This window comes from Nothoprocta perdicaria, unplaced genomic scaffold, assembly GCF_003342845.1.
Source record: "Nothoprocta perdicaria isolate Ctin4 unplaced genomic scaffold, notPer1 scaffold_138, whole genome shotgun sequence".
Taxonomy (NCBI): Eukaryota; Metazoa; Chordata; class Aves; order Tinamiformes; family Tinamidae; genus Nothoprocta; species Nothoprocta perdicaria.
Genome location: NW_020454516.1, coordinates 1,255,849 through 1,273,055, shown reverse-complemented (window position 1 = coordinate 1,273,055; position 17,207 = coordinate 1,255,849). Strand labels below are relative to the sequence as shown.

Sequence of the window (17,207 nt, the reverse complement as noted above, 5' to 3'; positions counted from 1 at the left end):
TAGATGGAAACTTATTCACTGCAAGAGGAGACTTTTGAGTAGATAAAACAAAGTTCCCAGCTACAGTATGATTAAAGCTCTAGACTGTGCAGTATCTGCTCTTGAGATTCCCCTTGAAACTTAGTGCCAAAGCTAAGTAATTTTGAAATGAAAATTTCACTCAGGATAGAAACCTGACAGGAAAGCAAGAAGCACAGTGGAATCCACAGCTTCTCAGACCCTTGGAGAGATGTGAATTCAAATCAGCTGGTTCATCCCAAAGAAGATGTAGTGGGGTTTTCTGTACTTAAAACACTTCAGGCTGTTAATCACCAATACAGGCTGCTCAGGCAATTTTAAGACTCTGGAAGTTTAAACAAAAATAGCAGCCATTGAAGTAGCAAGATCCTTGATGATGAAAAAAACACTGTGACTGGCATCCATCCACCAAGATGTAAAAATAAAAACACTTTCCAAGTTGTACATCAAAGTCTTTTCACTGTTAACCATATCCATTGTGTTTGAGGTGGTCTTCCTTGTTTCCCCACCACTACAAGAACTGCTTCGAGCACGAAAAAGTTGATGCTCTCACTTTGGTGAAACGAGAGTGATTGTGAGAGAAGGCAGCAGCTGTTGCCCTTGAACAAGAGGGCTGAGGCAAAGAACAAGCCCTAAATGCACCCTCCAAAGTCACTGAAAGCAAAGCAGGAGTTTTAAGCCCATCCACTAGGCTAGAATAACAGTAGTCAGTCTAACGTCTATCGCCAAACCTGAAGACTTAATTCTTTGTGCCTTTTGGAAAACCCCTGCAATTAGTTTCTCTCAGGTCAGCAAGAGGAGTCAGCTCATGGAAAAATTCTAGTCAGCAGATTTGAAGCAAAGAAGGGTGCGAGACTGCACAAACTGGACCTAGGGAGCAGGGACCCGTGCAAGACACCTCTCTCAGTAACAGTGAAATATTACAGCAGCTCAACAGGCTCTGGAAACACAGCCTGCAACAGAAATGCTACATTTGCACCTCATGACAATTTGGTATGGCGTAGCAGGTATCTTTGCAACGTAACTGCTTGTGGGCATGGTTTTATACAACCCGTGGGTCGTTGTTGGAGAGGAGCATCCAGTGCCAGAGAGTTTGTCCAATGCAAAACTTAAAACACACAAACAACAAAAAACAAACAACAGAAACAGGTTTACAGAGCAAAAATACAGATAAATTTAGTAAAAATAGGACATTGCTAATATCACTTGTCCTTATTTATGCTTATGGTTCTAGCAACTAATTCAAATGAAATCTTAAGAGGTAAATAAAAAGTTTACTTCTAAAAGAAGTCCACCTAAGCAGACAGTTCTAATGGATGCTTGTAGTGCATCTACCAGCCACAATTGGTGCCTTTAGATGCACGAGTGTCACTGGATTCTCTCTTCASCTGTTTTCATCAGGAGGAGATCAGATGCAAGCAGCAATGTTTGTTCTACGCGCTGCGTAGACATAAACTCACCCGGTCCGAGAACCGCAAGATTGTAACCGCACTTCCACTTGGATTTACGATACATAATCGAGAGGGGCGCTCGCAGCGAGCAAGAGACCTGCCGATGACGGTGCTGTCAACAACGGTTCAGATCAGTTAGCTGCTAGTGGAGACACGACAACAATTTTCAACGCTGTGAGAAAAAGCAAGAGCAAGACCAGATGGTTAAGTCCCATCCACATTAGCACCACATGGCTAGCAGCACCAATTGAGAATTGTCCGCTGGGGAAGCTACCTGTTGGCCACAGCCACTCTAACCAGTTGTTTCTCAGAGATTCAGCGCTGGCTTGGTGTCTAGTAGAAAAAACACACTCTGTGAAAAGCAATTTTTCAGTTAATAGCATGTCTTTCAAAACAGCATATGCCTGTGTGCAATCAATGTTTCTAGTGCAGAGCAGATCGAGTACCGGGTTGTCTGAAATGATTCAGCGAGTTACCAGTCAGGCCATTTCATCATCATGTTCTGCTGAAACTGGGAAACTCTGCTCTGTAATTATCCAAGGTAAGCGTAAGTTTTACGTTTACACAAGAGAGACAACTGCAGGTAAGAACTGCCAGCAGACGCCCTGGCGTGATGCTGTTTGAGATCACACAAAAAGGGATGAAACAGTCGGATTTAACTTGAAACTCCTATGAGTACGAGGGAAAAGGGGTAGAGGACTGGCTTGGACCAGAAGGCCTCCAGAGGTCCTTTCCCAACTGTGTTATTCTACAATTTCATTGACAAACTGACACTTMATCATCCATATTCTTCACTTCGGGGTGGGTTTGTTTTCTTTATATTCACTCTTCTATTTAACCTTAGTATTTTATTACGCTCTGCTAGGTAACAAAAGGTCTATTCATCAGCAAAAGGAAATTTTGATTAGTGTCCCCATTAAGAGTTAATATTTAGTTTATATGAAGGATGTGTGAAAATTCAGCATGAAAATAACCATGGCACTGCAAGAAATTTTAAATTCTGCCTCAGTTTCAAAAGCAATCTTGAAATAGCCTTTTATTCCATCTTACCAGGTCCAGTCATCTCCTCTAAATTTTTTCCATAAGGTAATTACACTATCACAGTTTTTACCAAGGTAAAAATTATCCAAACACTCTTGGGAACCATAAATAACATAGTTTGTCTACTAACATCAATACAAGACACTTTCAAAGCAAGCTGCTGTAACAAAACTTTTTGTTGAGATATATATTCTTGCAAACTAGTCATTTGAGAAGGCATCTCCTAGCACTGTGGGGCAAATAAGCTGCAGAAATGGAACAGGCCACAGTTGACTTCAGCACACAGGTAGTAAGTACAGATGAGAAGACAAAAGTAAGATGGAAAAACACAGTTTCTGAATCTTTAGGATGCTCTGCAAATATTAAGCAAAAGTCATGTTTCCAGAGATGAACCATCATTCTTAAAGTTAATTAAATCTGAACTATCCCTGAGACTGGACAACTGAATTTGGATGTAAAGATGTGTTCAATTCKTAGGCATAAAGGTCGAGTCAAGCAAAAAGCCCTTGGTGCCCAGGGTAAGCCCATAATTAAGGCTAACCAGAAATCCCTACAYAGTTCACTTGGAATAACTACTGCTGATAGTGACTGGGGAAATTCCTGCAATTTTTAAGTCTCTCTGTATCAAGAAACTCCTTTACTCCCCATTTGGGTGCTTCTTCGAAGAGCTGAGCGACTTGACTCCAACATCACCAGCAGAAGGTGACAGTGCAAAACAGAAACCAGACTAGTCTAACATTTAATGAAAAGAGGGGTAGTCCAGCTAGCAAAAAGCGGAGGAGRAGGAGGAAAAACAGGCTCCTTTGAGCACCATGCCCTCCCACAAGAGCACAATGGCAGGGAATCCTGCTCTGTTTCTATGGCTAGGAGCCACCTGGCCTCCAGTCATGCTCACGCACAGCTACCTGGCCCCGCAGGGGGTAAAATAAAAGAGGAGTAGCCAGAATACGAAGGCAGCAGATACAGCTGTGAGGCAGGGATCACCAGCCCTGACTGTACTGCTCTGAACAACCCAGCGTGCGTGAAGGGCTGCTCGAACTATGCCCTGTGCTCTCTCCCCGTCATTTCCTTCCTCTCTTTGTCTACTGTAACTTCTACTTGCGCTCCATTTCTTTCCCTTGCCTTTCCCCCTTCAGAGGTCAAGGTCTTACAGACAGACTTCTGTTTGCACAGTGTACAAGCACTGCAAAAGAGAAGCCGGCTGAATTTTTAGCACTATAAAAAATASAATTAGCTGACCTGGTCTGAAGTATTTATGACAGCCAAGCTTCCCAAAAGGTATTTGATGGACTTGGTCTACAAAACTACCCTTAGTCCCAGCATACGCAGCAGTATGAGAGACAGGAGTTTGCAGACAGAGCAGCACACAATTATCTTCTATAAATTGAGAACCTGGCCACTGTAGGTCTGATCTACAGTTCTCACATAAGCAGACCCTAGCAACACAAATAAAGACTCCCTCAAATCCAAAGGGAAAAGAAATCAAAATAATAGTTTGGATGGAACAGCTCTAAGAAAAATCAATAATGGTAGCTGTAAAATCTAAAATTAAAGTGAGTCTGGTTTTGATGCTTTCAGTACACACAGTACATCAAATTTGGCACAAGCCCAATGGAACATGCAGTACTCGTGGACAATGTCTGCCAAGAGCTAGAAATATAGCACTTAGTCTTTAAAGAACCGAGAAGCCAGACCATTTCTGCTTGGGCATTGGAACAAAAATTAAATCAAGGTGATCTTTCTGAGGGTATATTCGTATCAAGTCTGATGGGCATGCCCTGGGAAATACCGAATTGAGCATGTGTCTGTTGGCAGCAAGCCAACRTTTGTCATCTTATAATCTGTTCCACTTGTGACAAAGGTTACGAGCAGATGCAACACCTCCCCACATTCAAAACCACTCTGCTGGCTTCCTCATCATCAGGCTTGTGTCTCAGAAAAGTTCTGACATGACCAGTCCCTTGGTCACCTTAGGATATACTTTGAAAAAACAGGTGCAATGGAGGAGAGAAACGGAAAATTAGAGCTTATAGAATTCACATTGTGAAACTGAGTGAATAAATTGATAGTGCAGCTTTTTTTTTGGTACTTCATTAGTACCAAAATACCAATATCTGAAAGTACTGGTATTACATACCTTAAAGTAAGGATTAGTAGCTAAACACCACTTTGCATTTCTACAGCAGCCTCCAAAAGTTAGCAAATTAAGTGTCAATGCACCTGGGAGCTCCTTACTCTTAGTAAAATAAGACAGAAAAACAAGCCCAGGACCCAAATGGGGCTACTAATAATTGCTCCTGTGGACTCAGGAAGCCTGAAAAATATCAATACTGGCTACACATGCCCATCAATGACATAAACTCTTCACTTCTCCCCTCAACCGGTCCCTCCTGGCTCTAAGCTAAAAGTAAACCCTTCATCTTCTGGAACAAGCTTCTATCTCTGCTTCTGTTCAGGAACTGCCAACTTACATGAGCTCTTCTCCAGTTACATGGGCAAAAAAATGCAAGAAAAGTGCTTGTAATACTTCCCTCTATATGCACGAATGTCCCCTATTTCCCATTTTATTACAGCATCCTCATGGTCCTAACAGCGACATTTACCAGTCCCTGCTCTGTGTTCCTTAACAGCATTTTCATTTGGTACTGTACATGGCATATGTAGTGCTGACACAGTTGATGTGGGCTACCAGCAGCACAGCAACTACCTTACTGGAAAAGATCAAAGACCTAGTACGATGGTTCCTCCTACCGTAAGGATCAAAAGGGGACAACTGGACCACGAAAGTCAAAGCGGGATGCAGGGATCAACTATCAACTAGCACACACTGCGATAGGACCTGGCTCTGCCGATGCAGTGTGCAGCACAACGTTATAGTGTTGCTCTCCATCTCAGAGATGTGGGGACAGCAGATTGGACCAGAAGTGCCATCCTTACCTGAAATGTCAGCACCACCACCCCAAAATTGCTTAAATAATCACATGAGAAATGAAAAAGAGCAATGAAGACCAAAGGGCCTACTTGGTTGCCTTCTGATTCTCTGCACTACATAGCAGAAAGACTAAAAAAAAGTAATTTTTAAAAAATACTTCTTCATTCACAGACAGCACTAATTTTCAATAAAATCTACTTCCAGTGTAAGAATAAGCCGAAGACATTTTCGGGGTGAAAACAAAGTGAATTACCAAAGGCTTGATTACGAACATGAAAATAGTTGAGAAAAGCAAATACGTTTCCTCTATGTGATGAAATCTTCCCATTTCCATCAGAAGCAAGGTTTTGACATCATTAGCAGCATGTTATATTCTCTTTTCAAAACTCAAACTCAACACAAAGGAGGTATACTTAAGAGAAAAAACACAGCCGACTTGAGATGCTAAGGGTTGAGGCCCTTGTAATCTCCTTTGCTTTACAAATGAAGTTTATAACAATCTTCCATTAGCCATTAAAATACAACAACAATCAAGTACAGCAACTCGAATACATAGATATATGTATTTTCTTCCATTTTAAACATTCCTTGGAGTATTTCAAGTAGTTCAGGGAACAGGCAAACTACAGCCAAACAAACAAAAAAAATACAAGGGGGGAAGGAGCRGAACTGACATATTTTTCGAATTAGCAGTTTATCCCAAGAGGTGCATTACAGAAGGAAAACGAGCAACAAGTTCTTTAAAAGGAAGCAAGTTACTTGATAGTAAAGCCTCCATGTGTAATGCATCTCAGATTTTTCCTCTAACCTCACAACAAATAAATACTTCAACTGCATGAGATGGCAAAAGAAACATTACTTATTTTCCCAGTTGAACTTTGTGAGAAACCACCAGTATTTATTCTTGTAAAAAAATGTGTAGTGAAATGCAACTGCCTCAGATTAGCAGAAGGGATATCAAGAAAGCATCAGACAAATTTGCAGTATACATATGAATACTTAAGAGAAGAGGAGCCTTGAGATTTCTTAGGAGTTCTTCAGAGACTATTTCCATAATTTAACATGAAAAAAAAATCTCAGAATGAAGAAAATACAGATGAAGTGCTCAAGTTTACAAGAATATAAAGACATTATTATTTACTACTCCTGACCTTCAAAAGCAGAGGCAACTCAGGATAGAGAAAATAAAAGATTCTGGGGACAACATACAACTGTCAGAGAAGTATGATCTGAAGACAAGAAAATGACCTACAAACTCATACTCCTAAACTAGTGGCCAAAATAGGTTTAGTGCCCTAGAGTATCCCAGAGGACTTGGGCTGTTGATTACCTCTAAGGCAACCAACTGAATGGAAGCGTCTCGAGTTCCATCTAACCCAGAGACACCAGTTCATGTGCCCTGATCCCAAAGATAATTATTAGGAAACATCCTCCCTGATGCTGACCAAGGTTAAGTGATTTAGCCCCTTTTAATACCCATTTTTTAAATTAAAAAAATTTATTAAATTTATTAAATTTATTAAAAAAAATGTAAAAGTCAATCTCTTCAATTTTGTTTACTATCCCCAACCTAGGCCATGATGCGAGGACAAGAAGGATCCCAGCTCATGCAAAGTATTTTTAAATGTTATATAATTACAGAAATATTACATACTTGGAAAGACAAATGGCTAGAGTACATCCAAGCAGATGAAGCAATTGGCAGTGGAAATAGTGATCCATTTATCGYGATCTACTTAAAGCAAATTTTGGCTAAGCAGATTTGGGCCCTATCTCCCATAAACTCTCACCTGAAGACCCTTACTTAACAACGTGTTCCACTCCCRTATCTTACAAGCATCTAGAAAGTAATTTTAATGCATCAATTTTTCTTTAAAAAACAAAATAAAGTCAGTCAATACACAACATAGCACCCTCTAGTAGGCTACTCCCATTATCAACCATCCTACATTTAAAAAACTGCAAATCAATTATGTTTTATCTAATTTCAATTGATTCTTACTGGATCTTGCTGCTCATCTCTATGCTACATCAGGGGCTTGTCTACAAGGCAGAGCCCCAGCCACTATAGCAAACATCACCAACCACAAACGGAAATGCAGCATTTAGTGACAAAAGTTCTTTTTGCCTCCTTGAACACCGAAAATGTAAACTAAGAGGCTTAGGGAAAGCTCTCTCAGCAAAAGGCTGAAGCTGCTTAACCTTGTCACTTGGGTAGTCCATTGATACGTTTGTGTCCACCTCAACTAGTAGGGTTGGATCAGCACCTCGGTAGCCTAAATATCCTTATAAAATTAAAACCCTTCTCCAAAAAAAGAGYGTTTTTCTCCTTCTGGCAACATGTTTATGCAATTAAGCTGCTGCAAACAGAGTCAGGACAGAAGAAACATCTGGTTGACATAACAGTATAGCTAACAGCAAGGGAGATCATACCGAGGTTTTGCATCAGCCAGCACAATGGATTTCAGGGTTCTGCTCTGCTGTGAACACAGAAACACTGCAAGCTCAGCCTGTACTGAAGGAATCCTCTTCCCAACAAAAACATAAGTACTCGGACAGAGTAAAAGGTTTTGACTATTCATATTCTAACAGATGCCATTTACCTTCCGTCAGAAGATTAAGGTCGACTTCCAGCCACAAGTTCCCGGAACAGTGGCCAGAAATGCACCGCAAATCCACTCTGCTCTCACATACAACACAGGACAGGAGCCTAAAATTAACCATTTATATAAATACAATGGGGACAGTCAAATGACTATGACTGAATTGAACAGCATGGAAGCAATGCCAGCAGCTTAACTTTTATTATCTATTCATGAGCTGATTCATGTTCCTACATAGCAATGACTGCTCCATCAATCTTTAACCAAATGCCTGCACTCAGGTGCCTCTGCTCGGCATGAATCAAACAGTCAGGGAATGCTGACCCGGTCATCCCGAGCACCGTGTCCTCAGACACCACGTCCTCACAGGGATGTTCCCAGCACGCCAACCAGCAGGCAGTGCTGGGGAGCCAGACCCGTGCTGGTGATCACCTCCCTTCAGCACAGGGCACCAGCAAGAGAACAAACCTCCCTGCACACCAGCTTGAGAGAGGCCTAGACAGTTTGTCACGCTGGACTCAATGAAACACTTGACATCCATAACTACAAGATAATTCCAAAAGAGGCATTTTAAACAGCTAGACTCACCTGGTGCTCAAAGGCACATGACAAGGGTGAGCCACAGAGGCCCATGGCAGAGTGCTCATGCAGTTAGCTGATAAGCCAGGCATTCACCTGTGCAAGGCAGTGAGTCACCTCTGCCTACCTTAAGTAATACCTACTTCCAAAACGCTATAAATACAGGCTATTCGGAAGAAAAAAAAAAAAAAAAAAAAGACACAGTGCAAGGCTGCAGTTTCATTGCAGATCAGGTTATTGTCAATACAATCATACGTGACTATAAATTCTGTCGCCTAAAAAGATTACGTTTTGTAGGAGTGTACTATGATACCGCCCCACTTTAGGCTCTAAAGTGGGAGGCTGTGGATAAAGCCAAAGAGCACAAAGCAGCAAGCACAGAAATCAAATCCACACACTGTCCCCATCTCCTGGGAGATACAGGACGCCCTGACGCTACCCGGGGGCAATCAACACCTCAGATTAGGAAGCAAATGGCAAAGTTAGCTTCCTCCCCACGAGGCCGTCCATCCTGAGAGGCTACCCGCACGCAAGTAGGGATGCAATATATGAATTTGAGTACAACTGGAGGACTGCAATAGGAGAATGAGATTTGCTGGTGCCTCCAGTAACAGGCAGACTGAAAGGAAACAAACTAGATCAGATGGAAACAAGCTACTTTTTTTCCATAGAACTATCTCAGCAGACTTCAGCAGTGCTTGACCTACTTCCTTTGCCATCTCTTTGCCGTCATTTCCTTTGACAATCTTGTCAGCACACTTGTGAATCGGAAGATTAAGGAATGAATGTCTGGAAGCAAGAGAGCTGGGCTCTCTTCACATCACCTACAGTCAGAGCTTTTACGAGACAGGCACAGTGACCAACCAGGAACAAGCACTTCAGTTACAGGCACCCTGCAAGAGCTTCCAAATCACCTCTGTAACGTGGCTTACACAGATGCATTTGAAAGCGAGTTTGATTTTTAATGAAACACCCTCATTCTTCCTTTTTTTAGATCAGGGCCAAGGTTAGCAACTACAAACAGTGCCAGTTCTCTGCTTTGCTCTGTTCAAAGTTGTTRCCTAAGAAGGAATTTTAAAATAAAAATATACATGTGACTAGTTCACTGCATGCAAGAGTTTTAAATACCACTGGCTGCAAACAGATTATATTCTACTTCGCATCTACAAACACACAGTCACCAGACATAAATCCTGAAGTGTAATAAGCCTGTTTTCCATTCTGGGTTTCTTAATAGAAACCATTACCAATCTCAAAACACACAATGGTTTTAAATAGACTGACTTCACATTAACACTGACCTCTAAAGTTGCATTTGAATTAAAGTAGGAGGAGTTGCTCAACTTTCACTTCAGAAATGAGTCCTGGCGCATAAGGCACGTATGGAGTTGGCAATTTAGGGGAATTAAAACATGCATTAGGTGGACGTCACAAAACTATATTCACCATAATGTAGGTGCTCCCAGTTAATCAGACTTAGCAGACACCTAAACGTACTAAGGTATCCAGTAGATGCCTAAGCATCGCTAGAATCTATGCGTAARGCTGCCTACATGGTCAGTAACAACCTCAACAGCAACTAGTGATTTTTATACCCATCCTACACATCTCTGAAATGCTCTAATTTCAATTTTCAATGAATCAGGCTTTTTTGGAGGTGGGAAACATGGGGGGAGAGCAAGTGCTCATCACAGACTTCTGGACTGGGCCACTGCATTAGGGGGTTTGAAATGGTCTAAATTACTACAAAGCCACACAGACATGAGGCACGCGTGCAAATGAAAATCTGGGCAATCCAYTGGGGAAAACTCTCACTCTCCTACTTAGCTGTTCTTTTTTTAGCATAAAAAGTGACCAGAGGCATATCATCAACAGGTCATTTGCAAATGACCTTTTTCTTTGTAAAATAAGAAAAGCTGCTGAACAGAAACCGGAAGCAGCTTCCTGCCCTGGCTCTCCTCCCCTCTAATGTTGATTCAAAAATAGGAAAAAATAACCAAAAATACTACTTTATCAAAGGCTGATTTTCTGGCTGAGATTAGCTGAAAAAATTTTGTAATTTTACTTGCCAACTAGGGCATTTTAAAGCCAGGGGGCTCAACAAAGAAGCGAGTGGGCTCCGAGACACAATGGCAGGAACAAGAGCTTTASAGCTCAACTACTTTATTCTCGCATGTTTTCTAGAAGCTGCATCTTGCAGAGGCCAAATAACTGCAGCTTTTGAGGGGGCAATTAAAATAAAAATAGCAAGTCTCCGCTGGAAAAACACGTAACAGTTGCTTTAAAATATCGGATGCCTCCTTAAAGAGAGCAAAAAACCCCACACAAAATAAAAATCAACTGAAAGACAACTACTCTTTCCTGCCCTTTAAAATATTCTCCGGCGGTTTTGCACGCAAAACAACAGCTCCCTATGCTGCTAGTTCTTCTTAAATACCGCATTATTTAACTATGCGAAATAGGGTGAAAAGAAAGAGGAAAGGGGGAGGACAAAAATGGTGAAAGTTGCACCGCACCAAAGCCCGTTCACAAAGCAGCCAAGGGGGCACAGGAGAAATCCCACACGGCACCGATCTCCCCCTCACACACAAGGAAAAAAAAAAAAAAACACAATGCAAATTATCTGTTTCCTCCGGAATTAATCAACACGAAATAACTTGGCACAGCAGCCAGAGGAGGAAAAAAATATAAATATATATATATAAAAAATAAATAAAAAATAGGAAAGAAGCGGCCCTCCCGCGCCGCTTTTGCGGGTGTCGCCGGCAGAACAGAACCGCCCTTTGTTTTGCCTCGGCCGCCGGCTCCCTCCCTCCGGCACGGCGCGGGGGCTGCGCTAAATGGAGGCTGGAGTTGAGGGGACGCTCCTCGTCTCCCCCAAAAAACGGGAAGGAGCGAGGGAACACGCCGGGRTGCCCACGCGGAGCCAAGCGAGCGAGCTGCTCGCTTAATGCTATTATTATTGCTGGGGTTTTTTCCCTCCCCCGCACGGGCTGAGGAGAGTGAGGTTCATGACAAAGAGGGGCCGGGGATGGCTCCGCCGCCGGGGAGCGCGGGCCGCGAGAAACGAGAGGGGAAAAAATCGGGGAAAAAAATAAAAATTAAAAAAAAAAGGAAAATTTAATGAAAAAAAAAAAGAAAAAGGGAAAAAACGGCGCCGACGCTGCGGGCGCGGAGCACAAAGCGCAGCGAACACCCCGCGCAGGCCGGGGGGGAAGGCAGGCCCGCGGCGCCGCTGTCGCGACAGTCGCGATACTCACCGCAGGCGGGAAGCAGGCGGAGGGGCGCCCTCGTGGCGGCGGCTCCGGAGGGCGGGCCGGGATGAACGGTCCGCGTGCGTGCGAGGCAGCAGCCCCGTTCTCCACAGACCCGGGCCACGCGACGGTTGCGACGGTTGCAACGGCCGCGCCAACCGCCAACCCTCTGGCGCGGCGGCGGCGCCGCGCTCGGCCCCCCCGAGGGGCGGGGCGACGGTGGCTACGTCACCGCGCCGCCCCGCCCGCGCGCCCCGGGGCATGCTGGGGGCTGTAGTCCGCGCGCTGTAGTCCATAGGCGCAGGCACATCTGTMTATAATAAACATTTATAAATGCATGCCATTATAATTCGCATAAATGCATGCGAATTTATAAGGTATAATAAATATTTGTGTGTATATATGTGTTTTATATATGTGTGTTTGTGCATGCACCTTCGCATGTGTCTTTCTGTGCCTATTAATATGAGTGCATATGTGTATGTGCATCTGTGTTTGCATTAAAATCAACACATTTGGTGCTCCTCTTCTGCCCAGGAGACTGCAGTGATACATGCAATCATGCACTCCTGCGTAGCAAAGCTCTTTGGTGAGTCTCATTTCATTCTAACAATGAAAAAGAACTGAAATCAGGATGGGGTTTTGAGCTTGGTGGCCAACACAGCAACGCGAGAAAAGGAAACTGAAAATTACAACGTAGTATTTTCGCATTTTTCTTTGGATTATCTATTTTAGAGTCTTTGCTTTACATTAAACTGTGTGATTTAACCTAAAGTCCAGGAAYGGAGGGGGAAAGCGCTGCTTTCTTACAGAACCCCGCTCTGAGACCCGGGGAACGGAGCCGTCGAGCCCCTCACGAGTGCCCCGGCTTCCCGATTTCCCTGTCTGGCCGCTGCAGGATGAGAGGGCGGGAGACGTGTCCAGCAACGGGAATTTCCCCTCCTAGCAACGGGAACAACACCGGGCAAGATCCGGGGCGTTGGGAAACACTGATTAATCCCCGCCTCGGCCTTGCGCAGCCTTGCAGAGCTCCCAAAGCCAAGCCCAAACCCCCCAAACAACCAGGCTGCAGAGCCATCTGCTCCGGGCAGGGCTCCCCCGGGATCGCACGGCTCCGCAAACTCGATGGAAACCCACGGGAAAGCCACAAGAAACCCCCTTGTGCACACTTATCAGCAGGGACGCGCCGCTCATGCGCTGCCGTGGCACGTAATTCGCTTAAAACGAAGGCAGACACATGTTTACAATTAAGAACGAATAAAAAGCCCCGGCCCCTTCCCCTGAGGATGCCACGGAGCTCGGCTCTGGGAACGGCCAAGAAAGCGGGATTTTTCCTGGGTGCTCAGGGGATTCAGGGGTCCGGCTCTCCATCCCTTTTTGCCTCGGCCGGGGGTCCGTTTGCCCCAGGGCCCTTGGAAAATCTCCCATGGAAATCTCCCATTTTCCCATGGAAAATCTCCTCCTCCGGGCCCCCTCTTGCAAAGAGGAGGGGGGAAAAAAAAGGAGGGGGGGAAGGAAAATAAATAAATAAATAAATAAATAAATAAATAAATAAATAAATAAATGCCGTGACAAACGCCCGGTTTCTGTCGGCCTGCCCAAATATGTATACAGCTTTTGATGCACGGGACACACTATTTTTAGTGTCCTCCGGGGTATGTTTGGGCGCGAGCCCTGCTCTGTTGCTCCGCTGCTATAGAAACGGTCTCCACGCAGCCCGACGTGTTTACGGGCGTTTTAACGCCGCAGGCTTCCAACAGCAGAGCCCCGGCGCCCACTGCCATGAAAGTCGCTGCCCGCCGCCGCGCTCGCCCGCTCAGCAATCCCGGAGCMCGCCCGGCTGCATCCGGCCCCACGGATGCCGAGGGCGGCTCTGGAAAGAGCAATGCTTCCAGGCAGCTCCCAGCACTGTCCTGCCCTCCTGGAACAGCAGAACAGTTCCCTAMCAGCATATATAGGTGTATATATATATATTTATATATATATATATTATATTATTATATATTATATATTATATAATTATATATATTATTATATATTTTATATATTATATAATAATTATATTATATATATAATATAATATATATATAATATAAATATATATATATTTATAACATATAAAATACATATTTATATTTTTATATATATTTATATGCTTACCTACTTACATATTTATATATCATATATTTCTTTTTTTCTAAGGTGCCCCAAGCTGGGTCTCTCAGTGCCTTTTAAGCCCTCAGTTCCACTGAAGATCCCACTCAAACACCTCACTGGAGTTCCTCCCACCACCCCTCAATACGCAGGACACTTTGTGCACATTCCCGAGCATGTCCAAGGTGCAGGCGGACAGCTGCATCCCAGCCTCCTCGTGCACCTCTTGGAATGGCGGCGAGATGGGCGGAGTGTGAATTGGTCCTCCCCTTGCGCTCCAGCCATGAGACAGCCAAGGAGGCTCCAGTGGTGGCCAAGGCCGGCCTGGTGGAAGGGGTAGACAGAGGACACCACTAGAAGACTCCATGGCAGAGGGGATTGTGATAGAAGACACCATACTAGAAGAGACTGTGCAAGAAGAAACTGTGCTAGAAGGGACCTGCTAGAAGAGACCATGCTAGAAGAGACCTGCTAGAAGAGACCTGCTAGAAGAGTCCATTCTAGAAGAGACCTGCTAGAAGAGACCATGCTAGAAGAGACCTGTTAGAAGAGACCTGCTAGAAGAGTCCATTCTAGAAGATACTTGCTAGAAGAGACCATGCTGAAAGAGTCCATCCTCCAAGACATGTGCTAGAAGAGTCCATTCTAGAAGAGCTCCTTCTAGAAGACATGTGCTAGAAGAGACCACCCTAGAAGAGCTCCTTCTAGAAGACATGTGCTAGAAGAGACCACCCTAGAAGAGCTCCTTCTAGAAGACATGTGCTAGAAGAGACCACCCTAGAAGAGCTCCTTCTAGAAGACATGTGCTAGAAGAGACCACCCTAGAAGAGCTCCTTCTAGAAGACATGTGCTAGAAGAGATCATGCTAGAAGGGTCCATTCCAGAAGACACCTACTAGAAGGCACCATGCTGGAAGGCACCATACTTGAAGACACTGTGCTAGAAACACCGTGCTAGAAGACACCTGCTAGAAGACACAGGCCAGCCCGCCCTGTTCCTATCATAAGGACAGCCCACGCGATCTCCAGCAGCTCACGTGTTGCCCCGTGCCCAGCTGTGCTGCAGGGGCTGCTCTGGAGACCTGACAGAGCTGATGGGCACCACCTGGTCCTTCCCCAGCTGCCTCCTCGCTGGGCCGGAGTCGCACAGAGCTGCTTTTCCCCATCCCAGGAGCATCCACAGCAGAGCCTGGAGAAGGTTTGGCCTCCAGGGCCACTGTCTGCACGGAGGCTTTGCAACCAGCATTTGCTAAAGCAGCGTGAGGTGCCCAAACATCAGCTGGTAGCCAAAATGGGCAGTAATCAGGGCTATAAGAGAAGTAAGGAAAATGAATGGGCCTTTGTGCTCTTTTATTAAATGGGCTGGTAAAGCCATTCAAAGCTAGGTGACCTCGGAGGCAGGCAACACCTACTTTGTCTCTTTCTTGTGCAAATACCTGCTTATTACCAGCAATTCCATCCCTACCACCGGTAGATTATTTATGTTTACTAGGTCAGGCAGCACTGAATGAAATTAAAAATAACAACCCAAGGCAACCGAAGGAGTGGGCTCTGCTGTGCAGAGCAGCACGAGGGGAGCTGGGAGGATTCCCAGATCCGGGGAGGCTCAGTGCAATGAAGAGGCCATCCCAGACATGCTGGGAGCTGCCTTCCCATCCGGACCTGCTCTGGATTCCCGTTGCATCCCAAGGGAGGAGGCAGCCCCGGCAGCGCAGCGTGGCTGGTGCGCGTGTGCACTCATAGCACTTCACTCCTCGCCGCTGGGACGCAGCTTGGGGACGTGGGCATCACGCTCCGCGCTTTATCCGCTGCACCGCTCGCCCCTGCGGAGGAGATTATTGTGTTATCGCAGCCTGGATATATGGATTCGCCCCAAACCTCCCCCTTCCCGCTGCGGACCAGCCTGCAGGGGTTAATATTAACAGCCTCRGGTCCTGCTTACCGCACGCGCTGCACGTCGGTCCTGTGGAACAGAGCACGGAGCCAGGAAGGCTGCCGCAGTCCGGATATACATCCAGTGCCAGCCTGCTGCTGGGACGGGATTACCGGGGTTTGCATCACGGAATCCAAACGCTTATTGTGCATTTATTGCCTCCTTTACTTGTGGCCTTGCCCCTGCAAAACACGTTATAGCATTTGAACACAGAGACACGCGAGTCCTCCTTGCTGCCCATTAGCCTGCCGTGCCACCCGGGGCACCACGCTGGCAGATTGCAGGGCTTCTGGAGAGCAGAGATATCCATCTCACCGTGCTGTTTCTCCTTTCCCACCCAGCTAGCCCAGAACAAATCTTATTTTCTCATTGGTATTTCCCCTTCAAGGGTCCTAGCACACAGTTTGTACAGTTTGCTTAAGACACATGAATCATGGGGATATCCCGGCGGGATCCGGAGCTTTGCAAGGACAGGCTGAGCTTGCCTATGGATTTTGGATGCCGTGAGCGTGTTCCCCTGGCCACGGAGCACCCGAACGGCACAGCCGGGGCTTCAGCGAGCGCTTCAAGCGCCGCTCGTACAGCACCCAGGCAATGCGAGGTGCACGTCAGGACAGGGSAGGGAAGACCTGGAGGGTGCTGGGCACCAGGTGCTGACACTGAAGCCACTCGGGTTTCTGTGGCCAGAAAGCGGCTCCCAAACTCTGGTTTTGGCTCAGCGCCGAATGTTTGGTTTAGCTTGAAACAAGCATTTCACTGCATTTCCAAGCTATTTAACCCCTGAAAAAAAATCACCCCCCAAAAAACATCTTTTTTCTTTTATCACTGAGGTCATTTTCAAAGGTAAAAATAGTATCATGAGACAAAAAAAAAAAAAAAAGAAAAATGTGCTATGGAAATGTCAATGCAAGTCACTAAGCTTAAAAAGTGTGGCAAAAACAACGCACTTAGACAGTTAAAGATTCCTCATCTTTTGTACTGCTGCTGGCCATGACCCAGCTTTGCGTGCAGTTTTACTTGACCGAGTTCAACGGTGTGTTTATTTTTCCCTGACTTTCGTATTTCTCCTCCTGGACTCTGCAGCGCTGGCGAATGACGACAGGGCCCTCTCGGAAGGATGAGGGGAGCCAAGTCTGCAAGCAGGGCTCTTATCTCCGCAGCTGCCAGCGCTGCTAACCCCTAGAGATGCTATTTTTGCTGGAAATATTTCTGCAAGGCTATAACAGGCTTTAAAGGTTCCTTT

At 45.2% G+C, this 17,207-nt stretch overlaps 1 protein-coding gene across 2 annotated transcripts in view; it reads right to left on the bottom strand.

Moving 5' to 3' along the window:
* The window catches only part of PELI1 (pellino E3 ubiquitin protein ligase 1), a 37,362-nt gene extending 25,449 nt beyond the window's left edge, over positions 1 to 11,913 (bottom strand). Inside the window, exon 1 of one of the 2 annotated variants that reach the window (XM_026034001.1) lies at positions 11,885 to 11,913. The gene's annotated coding sequence lies outside the window, so the exon portion shown is untranslated. Of the gene's footprint in view, positions 1 to 1,478; positions 1,527 to 11,884 lie in introns of those variants that run through there. The other variant, XM_026034000.1, reaches the window with a different exon arrangement.
* Between the last annotated feature and the right edge of the window lie 5,294 nt (positions 11,914 to 17,207).